This window comes from Myxocyprinus asiaticus, chromosome 25, assembly GCF_019703515.2.
Source record: "Myxocyprinus asiaticus isolate MX2 ecotype Aquarium Trade chromosome 25, UBuf_Myxa_2, whole genome shotgun sequence".
Taxonomy (NCBI): Eukaryota; Metazoa; Chordata; class Actinopteri; order Cypriniformes; family Catostomidae; genus Myxocyprinus; species Myxocyprinus asiaticus.
The window spans coordinates 3,382,792-3,402,491 of record NC_059368.1 but is presented as its reverse complement, the minus strand read 5'-3'; the positions used below and the strand labels follow the sequence as shown (position 1 = coordinate 3,402,491).

Below are 19,700 nucleotides of genomic sequence, written 5' to 3'. Positions count from 1 at the left end.
TTAAATTATTTAAGATTATTTAAGGCTGACAAACAGTGGAGTCCAAAAATCTGAGACCATGTTGAAAATCTGGGATTCAATTAAAATTTAAACCTGGAAATAAATGAAGTGTTAAGATTTTGAAAAATTGAAAAGAAAGAAACATTATCCTGTAAAATTAAGAAGAAATGTTTTCAAATCAGCACTATTTCTTGGTCACTAAATAAGAAAATATGTGCCATTGACCATGTTAACTCAGATTTCTTTGCTTCTGCTGAAGCACACAAGACTTGTGGAGTCCATTCCAGCTCAAGTGCATGCAAAAGGTGGACCATTTTCAAGTCAACTTTTCACTCAAATTGTTTTGTTGATAATATCATTTGAAATACAAACTGTTTCCCATTAAATTACAAAAGAATACTAAACAGAATTATTTTCACTAGGGGTCTTAGACCCACTGTATGTTCCGAAAGCAACAGATTTCATTGGTCGTCTCACCTAAGTGCTCAGTCGCTGTCCGCGGTGCTGAATTGACGGAATGTCGCTTTTAATCCAGCAGAAGTCGGAAACCTGTTCAAATTCTGATTCCATGAGGCTTCACAGTATTAATATCCAACTCGTGTAGTGAAACATCATGCACTGTAGCTCTGGATAAGCATAATGTCGAGAATAAAAGACTTAGAAACAAACGTTCATGAATAGAAAAAGCCCCTTTGGTTTCCAGCGCGACTAACCGCACGAGCTTACAGCTGCACTCGAATGAAATCCCAATGCAACCCGCCGCTCTCTCTCTCTCTCTCTCTCTCTCTCTCTCTCTCTCTCTCTCTCTTCTCTCTCACACACACACAAACACACACAAACACGCGCAGGTCTCTCTCTCTCTACTTTAATTCAGTGTATGCTTTATTGCATGACCAAAACTGTACATTTGTATTGCCAAAGCTGTGCAAAAAGTAAAATAAAAATAACAGTGCAATATTATAAGGCAATATAGTATTATAGCCTATTATAAAATAAAATACAAATTATTTACAGTAAATATAAATAATAACAACAACAACAGTAAATAAAAATATTATTTGTTCTGCTGCTTTGCCATTGTCCTGACTTACATTTTTTTAAATATTTTTTTTAATTGATTATTTAAAAACAGACAATTTAAGTGAACTGAAAGTGCAAAAAAGTAAAAAAAAAAAAAAAAAAAACATTAGTGCAAATGGAATAAACAAATATAAGCCTATTATAAAATAAAAAACTATTTGCATTTCCTGAGGTAAATACATGTGCTTTACAGTACCAAAAAATATGATCATAATAATAATAATCTTCATAATAATAATCATAATAATAAATTAAATTAAAATACTACTGGTTCTACTGCTTTGTCGTTGTGATGACTATATATTAGAATTGTTTTAATCTATTATTATTATTTTATTTCTGTATTATATTAGATTATGTTTAGGCTGGGCAATTTCAAGATTGCATATTAGGACAACAAACAACAGATTTTTTATTATCCTCCTCATGTATATAATGAAACAAATTATATAGAAGATGATATTTGGCAGTAAATGCATAATTGAGTTTGTGTATAATTAAATGCATAATGCATAACTGCATTTAGTTTTGCACCAAATATCTCCAAATAGTTTTGCTTTATGCTGGTGTTACTGACTGTAGATCTGATATTTTTTTGTCAGGACTATCTCTAGAACATCTCATCGACATAGATTTGGGAACATCCCACCAAGTTTGGGATCTCAACACACTTACACGCTTTTAAGGCAGAAAGAATAAGGCAGTCATTACAAATACATTAGAGCTTTGGTGTCAGGACACCTAATGATGCTTTCCAGATCTCTGCAGATACATTTCTGAAATCCAAAAGACCCTAGATATACACTATACGCAGCCAACAAGTGCCCAACATACTGTAGATGTGAACTCCTTCAATACTGTTTAAAAATCATCCCAGGGTGATACCTCAAGAAGTTGGTTGAGAAAATGTCAAGAGTACATATCTGCAAATTCTAGCCAAAGGGTGACTACTTTGAAGATGACACAGTTTTGATTTATTTTGGATTTTGTTTAGTCACAACATAATTCCCATAATTCCATTTATGTTATTCCATAGTTTTGATGACTTTACTAGTATTCTAAAATGTGAAAAAAAATTATAATAAAGAATGAGTAAGTGTTTCAAAACTTTTGACCGGTAGTGTTGGTATTGCACTGACATGTGTCGCTTATTCTTAAAAATAGTGGACTCTCAAAAATAAAAATTGACATTATTGTTTTTATGTGAATGATTAAAGGTATCCGTCAGACCAAAACTAGCTGCATACCATGTGACCCATATTTGGTTTTCGACCATTGAAAATGGGTCAAATGTAAGATTTTATGCATGGAGCCACATTGAGAGCACCACACATCTGGGATTTAGCCATATAGGGCCTTAAACGAAGATGCAAAAGGTAAGTTTGTCCTGAACCAGAATCTAAAGGGAAATTAAGATATCTTTAATACTTCTGGAATTACAGGCGCTTCAACTTTGGAAGTTACATTTTTTTTCTTATAATAAATGATTGTATTTTTTTTCTGTGAACAAGTCAAGATTTCAAGCTGATTCATGAGCTTGAGCTTGTGAATGTGTTTTTCATTGATTCATTTAAAAAAAAAAAAAAAAAAAAGGACTCATAAGAGTTGTTTGTTCATCAGTCTGTCGTCAATTTTTTCTGCTGCTGCAAAAGAAAAAAGAAAAGCAGAACATAATGTGTAATTGGTTTTATATAGGTTCATATAAGAACAAATAAGCAGCATAAAAATCTATTGATTTAAAATGTTAAAATTCATTTAAATATTAATATTATTATATTACAAACCTAATATAATTTAATTGACTGCAAGCCATGTCGCTTTGTGTGATAGTCTGCAATATAATTTTAACCAGTAGATTTTTTTAATGTGGAAAGTCTCGTCTTCACACAAAAGTTGCGTATCTAAAGTATGTGAATCACCTTTCGGACACTTTTTGCCAAGGTTCTCAGAATCACGCATGGCATACAAGCACAGTATTTAAAGAAATGCAAAGAAACGTAATAATACATTTTTAATATGTTGCTCAAAAGATACAAGGTTCCAGGATCTCTAAAATAAAACACTGTGGAGGCAGGGGTGTGATCGTGTGCCAATCTGTGTAGAGTGAGGTCCAGGAAAGCTGAGTGGTTAAGGATTTACACCTGTGTTAACACCTGTTTGTATTCCCAGTGAGCTGTGACACAGAGATAAAAGGGAAGGAGATGGCAGCAGACGAGAGAGAGAGCCAAGCGTCAAGCTGTGTGTGTGATTTAAGAGTGTTCCGCTGAAAAGCGAGGTTTTGTGTTAAATAAAAGACTAATATTGGAATGAAGTACGCCGTCTCCCACTTTCTTATTCCCTGGAACTAAGTGATTTGTTACAGTGGTGCCCGAAACCTGGGAAGAAGGAGTCCTTGCCACTGGCCAAGATCGTCAAAAACCTTGCTTGCATCCACCAGATGCAACATCAGGCCCTCCTGGAGCTGCGGTCAGAACAGGAACAACGGTTTCAGGCCCTGATGCAAGCCCTGGTGGTGGACCGACAGGTGATATGGAGCTTGCTGCCACAGGGGGGGTACCCCAACAGAGAACCCGACCACGCCTGCTCTGCCTCAGATCATGCTGGTGAAAATGGAACCACAGAACGACCCCGAAGCCTCCATAGAACTTTGAGCATGCCGCAGAGGGGTCGAGGTGGTCCCGTACACAGTGGGCGGTCCGCCTGTTGCTGCTGTTGTTGGAGGAGTCTCAGCTTGTGGCACACAGCTACCTGTCACAAGTCTGCTGAAATACTTTGACCTGAAACGAGCCATCCTGCAACAGGTTAACTGTAACCCTGAACAGCACCATCTGCACTTCCGGGCACTGACATTCGGTGAGTTTGGCCACCCGTTTGCCTTCGCCCAACAGCTCCGTGATGCCTGTCGGAGGTGGTTGCTGGCTGAGGAGCGGGGCCGATGGAATTGTCATCCTGGTGATGCTGGAGCAGTTTGTCGACCATCTGCCGAAGGGAACTGTGGAGTGGGTCCAGTGCCACCATCCGGCATCGCTGTAAGATGCCGTCCGCCGTCCAGCTGGCAGAGGACCACTTGCTGGCATATTCGGGAGACGGTGAATCCTTTTCTCTCTCTCCAACTCTCTCTCTCTCTCTCTCTCTCTCTCTCTCTCTCTCTCTCTCTCTCTCTCTTCCCCTTCCCCATCCCATACTGTTCCTGTCCATGATGGGGGGGTCAACTTCCCGAAGCCAGCTCCCCGGACCCGAGGGGTTTCTATTGCTCCAAACCTCTTTGTTTTTGTTACACATCCAGGATCAATGCCTGGTGATGGATGTGGGGCCATGGATCCGGGTTCCCGACGTATCACAAGCCGCCCCCGATCGAGCAGGGATGTACCGTATACCAGTGAGTATCCAATGGAGTACATATCAAGCCTGGGTGGATTCAGGTTGTAATCAGACTTCGATTCAACAAAGCTTGGTTCAAGGTGAGGCTTTGGGTATAGCACGCCGAGTGAAGGTGAGGTGTGTGCATGGGGATATACATGAATACACTTTAGTGCCTGTTATTGTTCAATTCTAGGGACAAAAACATAGAGGCGGCGGTTAGTCCCCGCCTCACCCATCTGCTGATTTTGGGAACTAATTGGTTAGCATTTCAGACATTATTAAGGGGAATGTGTGCAGATGGGTCCTGCAATAGGGTAATCCAGCGTGGGATTTCTGCAGCACTGGCTGGGGAGCCGTTGGCTGAGCCATCGATATTAGCTCCACATCAGGGAAACCAGGAGGGAAGTGAGGGCTCCGCCCCTCCAGCTCTCCGGGAAATCCCCATGGGGGATTTCTTGCTGGAGCAGACAAGAGACAAGTAATTGATGGTCAAAAGTTTCAGCCCGGTGTTGCGCTTTCCTATCCCTACATTTTAAATTATTAAAGATAGTTGTATCGAGTGACGCAGGATGCTCAAAAGGCAGATACAACCCAGTTGTTAATTCCAAAAATTATGATCCGATGGCGGGACTTTCAGGGCAAGATAAGACACTGAACAGTCTCATGTCCCGTTTTTATTGGCTTGGCATTCGCGGGGATGTACGCAGGCGGTGTGCTGCATGTCGCAAATGTCAGTTGGTGAATCCACCGGCCACTCCAAAAGCGCCATTGTGCCCTCTTCCGTTGATCGAGGTCCCCTTCTAAAGAATTGGCATGGACCACATCGGGCCATTAGAAGGACGGCACAGGGGCATCGCTTTATATTAGTCTTTGTGGATTATGCAATGCGATAACCTGAAGCAGTGCCCCTGCACAACATTTTAGCATGCAGTGTCGTGGAGGCACTCTTTAAAATTATCTCCTGAGTTGGGATCCCGAAAAAGATCCTAACTGATCAGGGCACCTCGTTTATGCCACGTACACTCCAAAAATGTTATGAACTACTGGGGATTAAGTTGATCCGCACCAGTGTTTATCATCCTCAGACGGATTTAATCGGACCTTTAAAAATATGGCTCGGAAGTTCGCACACGAAGACGTGCGAAATTAGGATAAGTGGCTAGAACCCCTGTTTTTGCAGTATGAGATGTCCCACAAGCCTCCACGGGGTTTTCCCCCTTTTCATTACTTTACGGCTACAAGCCTCGGGGCAACCTAGATGTTCTGAGGGAAAATTGGAAAATACGTTCTGGACCTCAGAGCAAAACTCCACACATTGGGGCAACTAACACAGGATAATTTGCTCCAGGCCCAGGAACGGCAGTACCAGCTGTATAACAGGGGCACTCAGCTACGGGAATTCTCACAGGGAGATAAGGTCCTTGTGTTATTACCAACATCGAGCTCTAAATTGTTAGCCAAGTGGCAAGGGCCTTTTGAGGTCACACGGGGAGTTAGGAAAGTCGACTATGAGGTAGATTGAACGGATAGAGGCGGAGCATGGCAAATTTACCACCTGAATCTCCTAAAATCATGGAGAAAGGTGGTACCCATGGCTTTGGCGACGGTCGCCCCAGAGAAGCGGAGTTAGGTCTAGAGGTGGAATCAAAAAATGCCCATCTAACCACCCAAGTTCCCTGTGGAGACCACCTCTCACCGTCCCAAGTCAATGAGGTTGCCAGGTTGTAAAAGGAGTTTTCCGACATGTTTTCATCTCTACCCGGTCGTACGAACCTCATAGAACACCACATTGAGATGACTCCAGGAGTGGTGGTACATTCCCACCCCTATCGGTTACTGGAACACAAGAAAAAAGTGGCCGGGGAAGAACTCACAGACATCCTCGATATGGGTGTGATCGAGGAGTCCCACAGTGACTGGGCACGCCTGGTGGTTTTGGTACCGAAGTCCGATGGGACGGTCCGGTATTGTGTGGACTATAGAAAAGTTAACGCAGTGTCTAAATTCGACGCATACCCAATACCATGCATTGATGAACTGCTTGATCGGTGAGGTGCAGCTCGTTTTTATTCTTCACTGGATTTAACGAAGGGATATTGGTAGATCCCCTTGACTCCCATGTCCTGAGATAAAACGGTCTTTTCAACTTCGTTACCCATCTGTTCAGTTTGTTTGGGGCCAGCTACGTTTCAGCGACTCATGGACATAATTCTCTGCCCGCACGCTGCATATGCCGCTACCTACCTAGGTGATATTACTATTTATAGCAATGACTGGCAGCAGCATATCCGGCATCTGAGAGCCATCCTAAAATCGCTGAGAAGGGCGGAACTCAAAGCGAATCCGAGGAAGTGTGCAATTGGACAGGTGAAAGTACGTTATCTGGGTTTCCACTTGGGTCATGGACAAAAGCATCCCCAAATTGATAAAACAGCAGCTATTGCGGCTTGTCCGAGACCTAAGAACAAAAAGGAGTTGAGACGGTTCCTGAGGCTGGCTATTATCGTATGGTTTGTACCTAAATATTCGGATGTCAGTAGCCCGCTGACTGACCTCACTAAAAAGGGAATACCAGACCCGGTCCAGTGGACAGAGCAGTGCCAACAGGCATTTACACAAGTGAAAGCTGCACTCTGTGGCATACCACTATTGCATTCTACTTACTTCTCTCTCCCTTTTTTAAAATAGATGGACACATTGGACGGGGCGTTGGGGGCTGTATTATTCCAGGTAGTGTAGGGGGAGGAGCGCCCCATGCTGTACATTAGTCGGAAGCTCTTGGTGCGAGAGACAAAGTACAGCATGATAGAGAAAGAGTGCCTGGCCATCAAATATATAAATCTAAATTAATTTAATATATAGATTTTCCTATAAGAGACAGGGGAAGTGATTCCATTGTGTCGGAGATGTTACTTTACTCACAGCTGATCGGTTCAGTATCAGTTATCAAGTTATCAGTATCAAGTTATGTTTTATTTCTGTTTTTGTATCAGTGACCTGTTCAAAACTTATGGTGGCAAATGGAATGATAAAAAAAAAAATGGAGAGAGGCCATCGAACAAACCCAAAGACACTGTGATCATCATCTGCAGGAAGGGCTTTGATATGACTGGCTCACCACAAGTCACTTGTGGACTAGATGGCCAATGGCATGGCTTGCCCCATTGTTGATGTACCTGTAATGCCTATGGTCTCTGTTCATTGATGTATTTTGTGCTATGAAATGACGACGCATGAATAGAAAAAGCATGTTTCTGGAATTTGTCTTGTCTTTCAGGGCTTGTTCACAGTCTTTTATACATGTATATGTTTTTATGTTTATATGTCTTTTAAAGCTGTGTAATTGTGTGTAGGTGGGGGATTTTTTTTTATTTGTATTATTCAATGTTAATCTCTACTGCATTTCATTCACATTTGTGTATATTCAAATATGGCACATCAAAACATGACACAAAATGTTTGGTACCGATTATGCCGAGTGGTATTGGTCGCAATACGCCAAATTAAAAAATGCTCCTTTGTAAAACAAATGGGACGGAAGAGCTACGGCAAAAGGGTGTCTGTAACAACTTCCTGTAATCCTCTTGGTCGCAAAGCTACTGTATGGATTGTAATATACATGAGTCAAACTGGACTAGTGGTTGAACAATATGTTTTGTTTTTTCTTTATAAATGCAAATATCTAGAGAAGAGGGTGGAAGATATCAGAGTGGTCAAGACAAGACCCCCTAAGACCCAGGTCTAGACCAAGACTAGACCCCTCGAGGCCCAGATCCGGACCAAGACCTACCCCAAGATCAAGACTTGGCCAAGGCTGCCAATTATAATGAATGGAAACAGGACATTTTTAATTCATTGCAGCATTCATTGAAGATATTCCAACAATCAAGTTCCACTTTTCTATTTTCCATACATCACTACTCGTAGAGTAAAACAGAGTCTCTCGATCTTGTCGTCATGGGAGATTTGTATGAACAATCTTATAGTAGGTTTATTTTTATTTATGCCTGTATGTTGGACCACTACTAATAAAATAAATAAATAATAAAACAGGCAGCTTCTCTTGTGCTTTTAAAACATTACATGCAATGTCCTATCACATGACAGTTTGTCAACAATTTAAGCATTACACTCACGCATCCCTGAAGAAATATAGGTTTTCCGCAACAGGAAAATATATACATATACATATATAATACATATACATATAATGGCGCAATGACAATTGTGATTTTGGGATAATTTGATTCTTAAAAAAAAAGTATCCACATTTACTCAAGTATTTATTTTCACTCATGTACAGTATGGTATTTATAGTTTTTATTTATTTATGTTTTACTCCTGAGTAACATTTTTAAACAATAACCATAATAAATCCTTAAAGGGAAAGTTCACCCAAAAATGAAAATTCTCTTATCATTTACCCACCCTCATGCCATCCCAGATGTGTTTGACTTTCTTCTGCAGAACAAATTAAGATTTTCAGAAGAATATCTCAGCTCTGTTGGTCCATACAATGCAAGTGAATGGTGGCCAGGAACTTTGAAGCTCCAAAAAGGACATAAAGGCAGCATAAAAGTAATGAATTAGAATTTCAATGTCTTCTGAAATGATAAGATAGGTGTGGGTGAGAAACAGATCAATATTTAAGTCCTTTTTTACTATAAATTTTCCTCCCTGCCCAGTAGGTTGCGATATGCTTTAAAATGTGAATAAAACAAAACAAGCAAAGAATGTGAAAGTGAAAGATTTATAGTAAAAAAAAGGACATAAATATTAATCTGTTTCTCACCCACACCTATCATATCACTTCTGTAGACATGAATTTAACCACTGGAGTTGTATGGGTTATTTTTATTTTATTTATGCCTTTATGTGCATTTTGGAGCTTGAAAGTTTTGGTCATCATTCACTTGCATTGTATGAACCAATAAAGCTGAAATATTCTTCTGAAATCTTTCATTTGTGTTCTGCAGAGGAAAGTCATACACATCCGGGATGGCTTGAGGGTGAGTAAATTATTAGAGAATTTTCATTTTTGGGTGAATTATCCCTTTAAATGGTTTTTATATTTTCCTAACGGATATTTGAGAGGCTGGGTGGGTTGATGTCGACAAATTTCTTTGGAAAATATTGCAAAAGGGTTCTTCTTACTTAGGTCAAATGACCTATAAAAACCATGTTTAAATTTAAAATAGCAGCATGTCGTGAGAAGACTACTTTGAATTAAATGTTCATATCTTTTATCATGTTATTTTTTTATGGGAAATGCAAACTTAAAAACAATACTATATTATACACAAAAACAATAAACAATATTTGGAAAAAACTGAGAAGGAATATTTGCTGGAAAATAGCAAAACGAAGTATTTACCCCCTGCTCATAGAAGGATTAAGTACAATTCTCTGTTCTTTTTACATCTCAGAATCAAACAAAACTTATGATTAGTGTTCTCAAAAATATATCAGATATAAAAAAAAAATACTTTCATACCTTATAATCAGCTGTTACAAATGTCTGAGATATTCGCTCAGTTCCTCTGTTCCCGCCACTTTTGAGCGCAAGCGATGAGGCAGAGAATTTAATGCGCATGCGCACAGTGTTTGATTGCGATTGGAGGATTATTAGATTGGATACAGGTGTTCTGGGATAGTAGCCTATTTTAATTAAGGCAAGGTTTGTTTGGATCAGACAGAAGCTTTCACTTGACACGACGTGTTGCAGAGCGTCGCGAAAATGGCACTGATTTGGGGGACTATAGTGATATTCGTTTTTGCACACTTTGTGGGTGAGTAACTGTTTTCTTAATTTAGTAGAATTTGGCATATGGTAAGTGGAAAATGCTACAAATCATGCCTAGCGCTTGTCATGATGGCTATATAGCCGAAATTTGATGGCTTTGAGTTAAAGTTCAGTTACACATGCTGTAGAAGGCAAATTAAATTGTACATGAAAACACTCCCAATCTAAATGAGATGATTTGGTTCCTAAAGTTATTGGTATAATTTGTTAGTTAGGGGTTTTTTTTTTTTTTTTTTTTTTTTTAAATGGACTTATTAAAGGTGCACTTAGTTTTCATGCATATTGTCTTGGACTTGTACCTAGGGGCCTGGATGCAGCATCACAAATGTATTAGTTTTAAGTTCAGAATTCATTGTATAAATTCATTAGTCAGCCATAAGTGTCCAATAACAGTTTGAGATCACACTTTAATTATTTGGTTGGTCATGTGATCCAAACATTGCAGCCCCCATGAGGGTACCCTCTCTGTGTAGAATAAAACTATAAGGTTACTAATGTGGGCTGAGTCTTCATCTCATGTGAGTGCTCATGATTTTATTCATTTGTTTTGAAATTACAACATCTTTAGAAAGGAAGACTTTTTGAGGATCAAATGTACACATTTCAGTTTAGTGTTGCTGTGCTCTGAAGTTCTATGTCCATTTGTCCACCTCAGAGTGTCACAAAGAGTGTGGTGAACCAGAAGATTATCCGGAAATGCAGCTGGGTGATGGCTATCGTTCTAAATCTGTGTTCGACAACGGGCAGAATGTGGAGTATAAATGCGCTCCAGGTTACACGCTAACAGGCGGAAGTCCAAAATCGCACTGTAAGGAAGGACACTGGTCTCCCTTGAAGATGAAATGCCGTAGTAAGACATCTGCTTGTCTGTCTGTCAGTCACCTATCTATCAATGTACTGTTTCATATTTTTACTTTCCATTCTTCCAGAGATTAAGTGTGAGCCGTTGAGTGCCATACAACATGGACGATGCATTGCAGAGGGAGACTCATACGGTGATAAAGCCGTTGTTGAGTGTGATGAAGGGTATGGAAACCTGACTTTCATTCTGTCTTTTACACAAGGAATTCTGCTATCAAACACCACTTAGAGAAGTTAAAGTAACGCAGATGGATGGCTTCAACAGATGTTTGTCTATGGACAAAATTAATGGGATTTTTACTTCTGGAACCAGGCTGTTGCAGTTGAGATCAGGGCCTTTTATAGAGATTTTTAACTTAATTCACATTTAAACTAAGTTTGTTCCAGGTTGCTCTTGACTAAATGGTTTAAAGCAGGCCAAAATGTTTTCCCCCCTCAGGTATGTTTTGAGAGGTAACCGTGTCCGTGTGTGTAAGAAGACTGGATGGAGTGGGTCGAGCCCAACGTGTGAAGGTAAGTATCCTTCCATCATGCTAAAGTCAGTGCCACAATTATTTTTCTCAAAAGGATTATTGATTCTGCTTGGGATGTGGTAGACATTGTTATTTCAGGCAGGTAATGGGCCATTCTTGTTTCAAAGATATTTCCAAGATCTCTTAACATTTTCAGTTTCTAACTGAACTGAAGATGGTCAGATTTATTTTTTTTTAAATATCAAAGGTACTACTAGAAAGAGATTTTGATCCAATGTGTGGGGGTGGGGTTGCTTCTCAAAGATCATGCCTGGTAACATGTCAAATCCCTTTTATTGTCAACCATATACACAAGTGCAATCATGTGAATTCTTGGGTGCAGTTCTGAGCAACATGGTAGTTGTGACTGTGATAAAGACATACCAAGTTACAGTAAACATCAGATTAACTACACAATCTAATATACATTGAGGAATTTGAAGTCCGGTTTATGGTGTGAAATTGCAGAACCAATGTCAGTGTTTTGTCTGTCGTAGACAATAAGGCAGACATCAAGACAAAAAACATAATTGTAAACGAAACACTACAATGTTGTGTTGGAGCTCGCAACGCAGCAGCCATACTCGGCGCCATCTTGAGTCCAAAAAAGTGCATCTAAATTGGCTAGAAATAGCATTTTAGCTTGGTGTAAAGCTGACAATTTACCAGGTTTCTATATTTCTAGTTCAAATGCACTTTGGATCAAATCATTTATGTATACTTTTTTCCATCTGAAAGGACTAAATATTAAATGAAATGATGACAAATGCAAAGTAATCTCTTCAGTAATCTAATTTTTGAATGTAACGGTTCTAAATACCAATTATTTAAATTGTAACTAGTGGAATAGTTACTTTTGTATTTAAATGCATATTCCCATTACACTTATTTCATTACTCCCCAACCCTGGTAGCAGGCTGGACTGTTCCCTGGCCTGAGTTGTGTGGTAGGGGTGTGACCGTGCACCAGTCTCGAGAGTGAGTGCCAGGAAAGCTGAGTGGTTAAGGATTTACGCCTGGAATAAAAACAGGTTTTAGCCCCACTTAAATTCTCCTAGTTTTTGTGACATTTAATCACACATGCTTGCAAAATAAGCTACTTTTGCCACTGTCAGTAGTTTTGTGTGTTCATGCCTTGGCAGTAAATCTACCAACATGTAATTATGCTGTTTCCTATCTGTTTTTAATAGTAATTTAGTGGCTTGTAAATGTATATATTTACTGTGATTTTAAGTTCTTGCAGACCTTTTGTATTGACTTTGCTGATTTTACTTTAAATGGAGACTATAGTCGCAAGCTATAATGGATTGCTCAGCCCCAATTTGAGGTGCATAAAATTAGTTTCTCCCACATTTGCATCTCAACGGTTCATTGGCATTCATATAACTGGCCCAGATTACGGTTTGTTAAAGTGGTGCTCCCTACACGTGAGCTTTGGCGGCATGTGAAACCATTTAAGAACCTGCAAGTGATGCTCAACTCTTACTGGTTCCTCAGTGGTGAAATGTCCAGCCATTTTCGTCGCCAACGGTCAGGTTGCTCCCGCAAGCGGTTGTGTTTAACACTGTTGTTCAGATCACCTGTGCTCCTGGATTCAAGCTGAATGGAGAACGGCAACTCCGCTGTGGAGCAGGTGGTTCCTGGATTCCGAAAATTCCCACTTGTGAGCCAGGTAAGTGATTTAAGGTGCAAGACTAATTTTACATTTGCACCCATGTTAACCGGTTTCAGAGTTTCCTGAGTCAACCTAATTGAGACATCTAATTAATGCCTACACTGGCAGCCAGAAGTTTGGAATAATGTAGAGATTTTGCTCTTATGGAAAGCAATTGGTACTTCTAAAGTGGCATTCAACTGATCACAATGTATAGTCGGGACATTAAATGTGAGTGACTACTACAATTTGAGAATATTTCAGAACTTAAACCACAGTTCTCAATCCTCCACGTGCAACAATGACGGCTTTGCAGATCCTTGTCCAGATACTGACACTTCACCCCAAGCTTCCTGTAGCACTTGCCCATGGGTGTTGCTGTCTTGTTGGGGTAAGATCCATAACACTTTTCCAGTTATCTGTTGTCCAATGTCTTTGCCCACTCTAGCATTGTTCTGTTTCAAAAGTGGCTTTCTTTGCAATTCTTCCCATAAGGCCTGCACCCCTGAGTCTTCTCTTTACTGTTGTACCTGGTGTCTTAAACTAGACTCTATACTTATCCTCTTAGTTGGACATCTGTCCTTGTTGGATCCAGTTGTCCTTTCAGTCTTCTGAAGACTGTAGTGTACGCCTTTTGTATGAAGTCTTCAGTTTTGGCAACTTCAAGCATTTGTATAGCCTTTTATTCCTCAAACCAATGATTCTAGAGGTGTGGTTTTTTTTTTTTTTTTTTTTTTTTTTACCATTTACCATGGTTACTCAACGATGAGGTGTTTTGATAGCTGCTGGAAATGGGTCATGTCTAGATCTGATCAAATGACTTCAGATAGTGATGGTGCTGTTTTTGTACATCAGTATGTCCTGACTATACTTCATGATCTGTTGAATGCCACTTTGAATTTTGAAGTGCCCATTTCTTTCCAAAACGGCTAAATGTGTACTTTTATTCCGAGCTTTTGGCTGCCAGTGTATATGCCGATACTCCGGATTTCACGCTCTTACTGACTACCGCGCAGGGTCTGTGCTTGCTGCTTATTGGATGCTTCTGTTTCCTCAGTGAAATGTCCAGTCATTTCCGTCGCCAATGGTCTGGTTGCCCCACAAGTGGTTTTGTTTAACACTGCTGTTCGGATTTTCTGCAGTCATGGATTTATACTGAATGGAGCACAGTTAATCCGTTGTGGACCTGATGGTTCCTGGACGCCAAACATTCCCACCTGTGAGCCAGGTAGGTGTGAGGGGGGGGGGGTGGTTCTGCTAGTGTTGGTCAATGTATTAGTTCTCAGCAACCCACTCCGGTAACTGTTTCAGCTGAATAAAATCCAATAGTACACATGAAATCCCTATTTGTTTCTGCTAAATGACATGTAACGGCTGTGCTGATGGCCATCATTTAAAGTTCTAGTAATCTGACCAATTCAGTGGTTCTGAGGTTTTTTTTTTTCCAGTAGCAAAATTAACCAGTTTCAGTGGATAAGCGAACATTTTGAGCAGTTCTATTAGCATCTATCTTTTAGATGTTTTATGTGAACCAAACTATCAACCGTACAAGTAAAATGGCGTTTGTGGAGCACTACCATATTGCGAGCCACAGTGCTGAAAATGGCAGCGTATTCACTGAAGTGCAAATTCAAACTGTATAATTAAACATTTTTAAATATCGCAACATTTGGCTGTAAGAGACTCTGAATCTAATGCATGAATCATGTCACTTCTTACTGGATTTTAAAGTTCGGCCAAGAGGAATAGACTGAAAACCAAAAGTGGCATTTTATGCCAGTGTAATAAGGTTCTTGTGTATGTGAGCCTTATATTGAAAAGTGAATTGATTCACCCCTACAGTGTTTTGACCTGCATGAGCACCCAGTGTGACTTTCCTAAAATGTAGTGTTCTGTTTCTCTGGTTTTCAGTATATCAGAGTCCAGTATCCATGACCTGTTCAGCACCTGTGGTTGAAAATGGAGTGATAAAAGGGGGAGCGAGACCATTGTACAAACCCAATGATACTGTTATAATCATCTGCAAGGCTGGCTGTCATATGATTGGTGTATCGGAGGCCAAATGTGGACCAGATGGCCAATGGCAGGGCTTGCCTCATTGTCATTTCTCCACAAACGTCAAGGAAATTCTGACTTGACCAATCCTTGTTGTATTTTCTGCCATGTATTAAATGCATAATGCTGCTAGAACAGTGTGTACTTGGTGCCTCATTGTGCTGCTGTATATTAAATATCCAAACTTGACTTGTCTGTAGAGCATGTTTTCAGATGGATTTGTTTGAAGGTTTCTGCATGTATTTCCAAATGGTTATCAATTTAGTCTCAATGCAGCAGTGATGTGGGTTAAAATGCCACAAACACTACACTGGTGACTCATAACTACACCTGCAGAGACCTTTTCATGCAGCAGAGGGTTTTCAAACCCTGCTCCAACTCATCTGCCTGTTCTTTGTAAGTAAACCCAAAGACCTAGACTAGTTGGTTCAGGTGTGTCCAACTACAGTTGGAGCTGGACTGTGCAGGAATGAGTAACCCTGCTTTACATCATGGGCATTTAAAAGATCTACCTAGATGGCCTATATTGAGAAGGGGGCAGGGCAAAGATCCCATAACTCAGCTCGGAGTTGATGGTACAAAGGAATTTTTATGCCTCGTTTGTCGCTGTAAGAGTCTTATGATCTGAATCTGGAAGCAAAGCCAACATCCGACCACAAAGGATGTTTTGAGTGTTTGCGTAAGCCTTCTGAAGGATTAATATCCAAAGCAAATTTAGTTCTTGGCTTTTTGTCTTGGTGTTTAGATCAAGAAAGTGGGCGTTCTTAGGTTACATGGGCAGAACAGTTTCCTGGATCATTGGGATACTGTGTTAAATGTCTGGACATTTAACCCTCCACACAAGTGCAGGATTCTGATCGCAGTTCAGTAGAGTTTCATTCCATCTGAAGATGAGTGTGGTGACCTGTTAGTGATGAGAAGGATAGGATGTGAGAAGCACAAATTCAAAGTTTAACCTTCTAGAAATGGTCAAAGCCAGTATTTCTATAACTAAACGGGAATGCACACCGTCTCTCCATATAAGAGGCAATGGAATGCTTAATTCTTTAGCATTAATTTGGATGCTGGGTTTTTCCTCAGGGTCAGCAAGCTCTATCGCTACTTGAGTAGGCCCAGATGGAATCTGTAGTGCTTTGAGTTCTGTGTGCACAGATTCTGTCTGGGCCAGCCAATGAGACATGTCAGACATGGGAGAGAATGATTGGTTTCATGGCTCAATTGCACTGCCTCTGGATCACCTTCAAATCCAATGTAAACCATGCTCAAGGATTCCAGATCCCATTCGTGACTTACAGTGGTGTCTCAAATTTAGCCCTAATCCACAAATCTATTTTCAAAGATAAAAATTGTTGGGAAATGGAAAGAATTGTGTAGTTCAGCTTGTGCAGATTTAAGGTGGATATCTGTTGCCCAGTTCTTGGCTACTGTCACTAAAATGTGTTTGATCTTTACTCTAGAAAACAGTATGGTTATGCCTGTAATGCTGGGTCCCTGAAAGGAGGGAACGAGACTCAGGAATGACTATCTCTGAAGCACTTTAAAATCATTGCAATTTATTGGCAGATGGGTACACCAGATGTTGTATAGGCCACTCAAGACTCATATTTATTCTGAAAGGCGAGGAACCATCATGTCATTACTGCAAGACTCCCTTGTCTCTAACATATCTTAATAGTCTGCCCTGCTTTTAATGCAAGTAGATGACGGTTTTATTCAGTAAGCTCTTTGAGGGATTGTTAAAGGTTTCACCAGGAAAAGGTTAAGAATTTGTATCACTTGTCCAGTTGAAACATAGTTTTACCCTTTTATAATAAAAAAACATTTTTTTTTTTATGTACTTGATAAACCCAAACAACACAGTTCCTGTAATGAAAATAGCTTTGGTTGCTGACATGGCATTAAACATTTAATAACCTACCAACTGTTGGCAGATGGCGCTTAACACTCCTCCCCCGATGCGCGTATCACCATGAGCATAGAAACCAGAGCATGGCACCATTTTATGAGGATTTTCAACTGAAGGGATGAGGGCGCATCTCTCTAACCCTTAACAGTGAGAAAGTAGTAGTGCGGCCAGCTTACATATGCAGCAACTCGTTCCCTCCTTTCAGGGAACCAGGGTTACAGTCATAACCATATCGTTCCCTTTCAAGTTGGTCACTTTAACGCCGCGGCAGTTGCTAAAGCTACGGGAATCCTATACCATCACACATGCACGAACCAGCAATGCCTACTAGCCAGTAGGGTAGTTAAAAGGCATCAACCGATTCTCACCTTCTTATTGACAAATAAGTAAAGAAAGAAAGAAATCCAATTATTTCAGGTAGAGAATTTGGTAGTAAAACTAGCTAATCTGGGTAGTGAAGCACCGCAAATCTATCGCCATCCACAATGGTGGAGAAAAAGGTTGGAACAGTCCATTATTGACAACCTGACTTAATGTCACTAGCCAACAGTACAGTAGAACATTAAACATTAGTCTTTACATTGAAAGGCGCCAAGAACGACACTGTTTTTTGACTAGCATTCTCTGAACAATGCACTAGCTTGCAAAATAGTGAACATTGAGAAATCAACCCTCCTTTGCCGTAAGAACCTGGGAAAAGAGGGAAGAGACATCCAAGCCCACTGCCAGGCAGATGGCTTCCAAGGACACACCTTTAGCCCACGCCTCCAAAGCAGACAATCCAAAAGCTCCACTGGCGTCTGAGCCACTCTGGCGCAATCAACACCACGGTTTCCCTGTCTTCCCGTACTTTGCACAACACTTGGTTAAGCAAATGAGCAGGAGGTAACACGTACTTTCGTTTCGCTGGCCATTTATGACAACCCCCAGGGTTGCCTCTGGGCATACCCAGAAGAGTTATCATGATGAAGGTGGAACCGACTGATGAGGCGCGGTCCAGAATGTCCCAAGCCAGGACCCAGCATCTCTCCTCAGGCCCATAACCCTCCTAGTCCACCAGGTACTGGAACTCTCTGCCCCTGCGTCTGACATTGAGCAACCACTTGACGGAATTAGCTGGAGCGCCCTCCACAAGGCGGAGGTGGGACGGATGTGGAGGGATGTAAATTGGACCGAATGACCAGTTTAATTCTGGAGACGTGAAACACTGGGTGGATGCGACTGAGGAACGGGGGCAATTTGATGACCTTCACGATGGGAAAAGGTCTGATAAATTTGGGCCCTAGCTTACGAAATGGGAGTCGTAGTGGGATGTCCTTTGAAGACAATCAGACCTTCTGCCTGCAGACGTAAGCTGGGGGCTTAGACTGCTGATGGTTCGCCGACTTCTTAAAGCGTGCGCCAGTCCGGAGGGGGGCTTCTCTGGCTATCCGCCAGGTGCAACGGCACCGTTGAATAAACGTGCGCGGATGAGGCCTGGGCGTCAGTTTCTTTGGCAGGGAACAGAGGGGGCTGGTAACCTAGGTAACACTGGAAGGGTGATAGCCCCGTAGACGCCGGCAAGGAATTGTGGGCATACTCGACCCAGACTAAATGAGAGCTCTAAGATGATGGATTATGGGAGGTGACGCAACACAGGGTCTTTTCAAGCTCTTGATTGGCTGCTGATTCATCTGGGGATGGAACCCAGAAGACAAATTCACAGTAGCCCCCAGCTGTTGGCAGAATTCTGCCCAAAACTGTGGCACAAATTGGGATCCCCTGTCAGAAACCACATCGACCGGGATGCCGTGAATGCGGAAGATGTGATTAATAACTTCAACCGCTGTCTCCCTCGCTGAAGGTAATTTGGGGAGGGGAATGAAATGAGCCGCCTTCGATAACCGGTCCGCCACAGACATGACGACCATGTTGCCATGGGACAGGGGAAGACCGGTGACAAAATCCATGGCTATGTGGGACCAGAGTCTCGAAGGGACTGACAGCTGTTAGAGGAGCCTGGCCGGAGGCTGACTGGAGGTCTTACTAGAAAAATAAATAGGGAACGTGGACATGAATCGACGAACATCCTGTGCCACCAGAATCGCTGTCTAATGAGCGCCTGGGTACGAGCAGCCCCTGGATGGCAGGCAACGTTGGATGAGTGGCCCCACTGGAGGACGTGTGTCCGGACTGATCGCAGAACAAATAACAGACCCATTGGGCACTCGGTGGGCGAGGTGGCGTTGCGCAACGCGAAGCGGACTTTAGCCTCCACATCCCAGGACATCGTGCCCACCAAACGATAGGTGGGTAGAACGGTGTCTGGAAGGGCGGTGGAGGTCTCGATTTTAAAAATAGAGACAAAGCTTCAGGCTTAACATTTTTAGAGCCCAGATGAGACGAAAGGATGAAATTGAAGCACATAAAAATAGTGCCCAACAAGCCTGTCTAGAATTTAAATGCTTTGCTCCGCGAGTATACTCCA

General features: G+C 41.3%; 1 protein-coding gene across 3 annotated transcripts in view; it reads right to left on the bottom strand.

Annotated features, from left to right (window-relative positions):
- Positions 1-19,700, bottom strand: part of LOC127415553 (NADH dehydrogenase [ubiquinone] 1 beta subcomplex subunit 1-like) — a 226,033-nt gene that overhangs the window by 154,339 nt on the left and 51,994 nt on the right. The window contains exon 1 of one of the 3 annotated variants that reach the window (XM_051654340.1): positions 1,063-1,067. The exons of the other annotated variants lie outside the window; for them this stretch is intronic. The gene's annotated coding sequence lies outside the window, so the exon portion shown is untranslated. Of the gene's footprint in view, positions 1-1,062; positions 1,068-19,700 lie in introns of those variants that run through there. 3 annotated transcript variants of the gene reach the window in all.